The following is a 5,826-nucleotide window of genomic DNA, read 5'->3' on the forward strand; positions in this document are numbered from 1 at the left end:
GGTGAGCACTCTGAAGCAACAAGAGAATCATATCACAGAATTTAATACAGGTCTCGTAATATATGAAAGCAGTGTGGGAAGATTGGTGGTTCCCTCAGCTTTCTTAACAACTGAACAGAGCCAACATCTACACAATGTAAATAACCCATCAAAAAATCTACAAAAAATCAAGGGCTAATTTCACAAATTTTACCTGCTTTGCCTCGAAGTATAAATCTGTTAATTTCACATGGAGGTGTGATAGGTAGGCAGCAAACACAGGCCTAGAAAATGGTAACAGGGCAATCATCTGATCAAACTGGATCTAGGTAATTCATTTTCTATTTCATTAAAACTTGCCCAGTCCTCCCAAATTGTCCAATTGTTCTTTATTATTTGGAAAGCAGAAAAAGGCTACATTGTACATTTAAAATAATACTATTCAGTAGATTGGTTTGGGGGTCAGGAGGACATCATTGGATTCCTGTCCCCACTGCAGCATGCATATATGTGCGTGTACACATGTGCACATCATGGGGCCTACTCTGCAGCTGAGGAGTTACATTCTGCACAGATGTTCCAAAGATTCCCCTCCACAGAACAGCACTTGCAGCAATCTCTGAATAGACCATACATCCAGAACAGTAGCAATGTTGATTTTCCCACAGGGATGCTGAAGGAAAATCTTGATTTTAATAAAGACACAAAGGCCTGCCTTAAATCCTTTTATTACATCAACAGCAGCAAATAAAACTTGGAAGATACAGTTCTATAACCAGCCTGTATGCTAAAGCACATACCCTCCACACCCCATCGCTCCTTCCTGATTTCAGTGTGCTGTAGGTTAGCAGCACTGTTACTGTTCTTTCAGAGGAACTTTGGTCTCACCTCCCTTATTAAGTGGATTATTATTATTTAACACTTGACCTCATCACAAAATGGTTTAGCAGTATTGCTGATTCTTGAACCCAGTTTCCCTATTTTAGACTAACCTAGGGAGAGCGGGACAGCTGTAAAGGGGAACTGCCAGAATATAATTGCTGCTCTGCTCTGTCTCTCTTCCCTACATTTAAGTCAGGTGAAAATATACACACAATTAGACAAGAAAAGAAGCCCTGCGTGGGACCCTATATTTCATTTCCATCTCTGTTAAAATAATTATTTTCCTCAAGGAAAAAGATCGCAATTTTAAGGCAAAACACATATCTTCTATTTCTATTCCCAGCTTAAATCATCTTTGAAAACCTCAGAGAAATTATTAGGTTGAATACTTTATGAAAGAACTTTTTATACAGTGCTCTGAGACCAACCAGATGCCATAAAAATAAGTTATTTACCTTATAGTAACTAGAGTTCTTCTGGATGCACTGGTCATCGGCACATTCCACTGCGGGTGCGCATAAGTCTCATGCATTCAAGCTGAAGCTTTGTGGCCAATGGTACCTATGGGGCATGCATGTGACCTGCTGCTCCACTTCTCCTTGTGTGCTGCATGAAAGGGCACAAAGCAGCAGAGCATACAACCATGTCTCACTTTCCTGTCAACTGCAAGATCTCAGGTGCACTGATCTCTGAGAAAGAGGGAATGGAGGGAGGACTTGAGATGCATTCTCCATACGGTCATTCTGCAACTCTTCCTTCATCCCTCCATCTGAGTAGTCTAGCAGACATGAGATTTTGCAGTCAACAGGAAACCAAGGCTCAATATGCCCCCCCTGAGTTCTCAGCATGAGACTTGAGAAGAAGCAGGGCAATCATGTACTGTATGAGTCCTCTTGACCAAAAGTCTCAAAGCTTGAGTACAAAGCTTATAAACACACACAGCAGAATGCACATATGAACAATGAATAATAAATAACTCTTATAAGGCAATTATCTTGTCTATATGCACATTGCGAGGGCTATTTTGAAGAAATGACTAGTCCATTTGTAGGTGAAACCTTGCAGTTTCTGGAGAATGGCAATTGGAAGAGTGTTTTGCTGATGCAGCATCTGATCTGGAGGCTTCAGAAATTGCCTAATATCTTATGAATGTGCAAACAGAGCACCAACTTTATAAACATCAGGGATGGTTTTTTAGGAATACAATTCATGTTGATGGATTTCTGAGGAAGTACAGACTAATTGTCACTGGAGGACACACAGTCAAGCATATACTTGGAAAGCTTCTGTAGGGAGGTCACCTGCCCTTCAACCTTTCCAGTACAGCCACAAAATCTGAGGACATGCCCTGAATAATGTTTTTCTTTGTAAGTAAAAGGCCAAATTGCCTCTTATGCCCACTGCAGAGAGCTGCCTCTATCCTGGATGCCTGGGGTTTTGAGAAAAAGATATGAAAGGTTTAGGTGCAACTCTGTGACCATGTTTGTCAGGAACTCAGCGTATAACCTTCAGGAGACCATGGCCAGACTGCAAACCATGCAGACAAAATATGCCACTGGGAGCTTGGATGTCCCCCACACTTCTTGTTAAGGTGAGAAAAAAATGGCCATCTTGATCACTGACAAAAACAGGGAACATGAAGCCCTTGGCTCAAACAGTGCCTCACAGAAGCTGTACAGACAAGGCTAAGATCCCATGATACAAACTGATCTTACATTATATGGGATAGGTTAGTCAGACCTTTCAGGAATTTTAGCACAAGGGATGGGAAAATGCAACCTAACCATCTACTGGAAGATGAAGAGCAAAGATTATTGCTAGCCACACTGAAGGAGACAGGTTGCTCTGCTTCAACTCTAGGAAGTCACACAGGCATCCAGAAGTCTCCAAAAAATTAACCTTGCACACTCTACCAAGTAGGTCTGTTTGATGGAAATTTGTGTCTATAAACTAAGATGTCATGAACCAAAGAAAAAGATAGCAACTCTGACCTTAAGAACCATTCAGGATCCAATTTATGATGTGCAGAAAACTTATGTTTGGATAGAGGATCTTCCCTCCAACCTGGTATAAAAAAGATCTGGGAGTAAAATGCAAGGATTTGGGATGGCTGGATGAGAAACACAGAACATCCAAGAACCTGAACAGGCTCAGCCATACCAGGGCTGCATATGTGAAGAACTGCAAGAACTGGAGAACAGGCAGAGAATAACTCTCCTACCCACAATACCACAAAAGCATCAGCTGGAATCAGAGGCCCAGGGGTCCCTTCAAAACAGGAGACCCAATGCTTTCTTGGGTTGTGAATACCAGAGTGAAAAAATGTCCTGGAGGACAAAGTCTTTGACTTCCTATTCACGATTCCAGCAGAAGCATCTGTGTAGGTTGCTTGCCTGCCTTTTCTGAAGGCTGAGCAGTTTACTGTGGAAAAAGGCAATATGGTGTCGGATGTACAAGTTCTAGAGCCTGATTTCCCTGAAAATGGATGAAAGACCTGTTCCACACTTTGTTTACATAAAGTACAGGTGTGGTGTTTGACACACTTTGCATGCATCCCCAGATGCACTGCAGGAAGGATTCATAGGCCTTGGAGATTACCCTGAAGTCTACTATGTTGATATGTATACTTGGATCACAGGCTTTGAGGTTGTTGCTGGGTGTTCCACAGCCCATGCCATTATAATTCTAGACCAGTCCTCAACCGGTTTAGACTCAAGGCGTCCCTCCATCCCTTTTCTGAATTTAGCAACATCACATTTAAAAAATGAATTTATAGCAGCTCCTGTAGAATCCATCATTCCTGTTGGAAAATCCTGCTGGATTGGTGGGCTGCATATACAAGCGTAATATAAAATGCCTGTAACTGATGCTACCATACCGTCCTTCACACCACCCTTTCGATGAGTCAAAAGGGTCCATCCCATCTTCTGGCTTGCCTCAGATATGGTACAAACTGTTCTCACTCAGCTGTCCCCTCTGCTTTTGAATCCCAGCTTCATTCAGCAGTATGACTTATTCATATAAGAGATTCAGTCTGTGGTTCAAATACCTTTTTGGTTGCATCAGATACTACTGAGATGGAGTGACATGCCAGCTCTTTGGTTCTACCCTTTAAACTGAGCAAGAAACAGAAGTATGTATCTATTTGCTGGAGAAGCCTGGATAGAGTGGTTTTATCTCCACTTTTTGGTGCTTTGGTTACTGATTTTCTTGTTCAACTAATTTACTTTTTGTACTAATTTTAGCTCTCTCCCAAGGAAAATTAACAGTATTAGTCTTTGTTTAAAAATCTAATAAACCTAATGCAAGCAAGAGTGGCCCCCTCCTGCCAGAGCTGCTTCCCAGTCTGGCTCTGCAGACATCTGCTGCAACAAGAAGTATGCGGAACAGTTTTATCTGGTGGCAGCAGTGGCATGGCACCCATGAAAGAGTCTAATGGCACATTATGGTGACAACTAGTGTGTTTTAGACTGCAAAGAAGCATCAAGAGGACTTCATCATGAATTCACAAGGACCTTTCACCACTGCAGGGGAGTTAAAAAATTAACTGATATGCATCGCAGGGATGGCTAGAAGTTATTTCCATGGATTGTGCACTCATCTTAAGTTTTCTGTACACAAAGTATAATTTGGTTTGTGGTGTCATATGGCTTCCAAGCCATATGGCCTAACAAGGAGGCCTCTCTCTCGTCACCAAACGAACCTGGCCCAGGTCACCACTAGTGAAACCAGACTGGTTAGATCAGGGGTGGGTAATTATTTGAGCTAGAGGACCACTTAGGGAGTTTTGGTGAGCTACGGGGGGATGGAGAAGGGCTGCGAACCCCAACACTTAGTGAGCGAGGTCACCATGGAGACCGGCCCAGGATCCCCTGTGGGCAGAGCACACTTAGCCAAGTGAATGGGATGGGCTGTGGGCAGGCAAGGAACAGTGTCCAGGAGCAGGATGGGTGGGCAGGGCCAGGATCACAGGCTAGTGACAGTGCAGGACCAGGCCCCAGGGCAGAGCTACGATCTGCTCCCACCATGGCCCTACACTGTCACCATCCTGTGATCCCGAGCCCAGCTCCCAGATAACACTACCTAACCATCCACAGCCCCATCCCATTCATCCAGCCAAGTGCACTGGGCTCATGGAGGTCCCAGCCCAGTGTCCAGAGAGACCCTGCCTGCTCACCAACTCCATCTGACGCTCCTGGCAGTGGGGTGGACAAGCCAAGGTGCCCAAGCAGCAGGCCTGGCTCTGGTGGCAGTGGTGACAGTGGCAGTGGGAGCCAGGAGCCACTGCCACAAGGGCTGCCAAGAAGCCAAGTCTGGCCACCCCACTGCCCCTACACTCCTACATGCTCAGGGGTGGTGGGATTGGCCACACTTGCCACAGACTGGGCTGCCCACCACAGGCTTGATAAAATCCCCTGGCAAGCCAGATCCAGTCCACAGGACACATTTTGCCCACGATTTGGTTAGATGCTAGCACCCAAGTCCTAGAACAGAAAAAGATTTTGTCAAATGGCTTTGCACACACCTAATAAGAGGATCTTTCTTACAGTTGCCAGTTATCCAGGTAACAGTTTTTCCTGAGGTGGGTTCCTACTACCACAAGGATTTTGTTCTGGCCCACTGACAAGTCATAGGTTAGGATCTTCTATAGGTAGGAATTCTGACCTACCACAAATTTCAGGCACTTTGTGTGAAATCATATTATAGAGATGTGAGGGTAGGCATCTTAAAGGGCAAAAGCTGTAAACTAGTTCCAATTCCAAGGAAGGAATTATGGGGTCTAAAATCACCATCTTGAATTTGAGCTTGAAGATTCACAGATGGAGTTTCCTCAGACCCAAGATGAATCCCCACTATTCTTTCCTCTTCAGGATTAGTAACTAATCATTGGTAAAGCAGTCCTGGGGAACTTCTTCTATTGTTCACAATGAAAGGAATGAGAAGCTCTCCGTTGTAACAGGATTT

Source organism: Gavialis gangeticus, unplaced genomic scaffold, assembly GCF_001723915.1.
Source record: "Gavialis gangeticus isolate Ggan-Ray unplaced genomic scaffold, GavGan_comp1, whole genome shotgun sequence".
In the NCBI taxonomy this organism is placed as follows: Eukaryota; Metazoa; Chordata; order Crocodylia; family Gavialidae; genus Gavialis; species Gavialis gangeticus.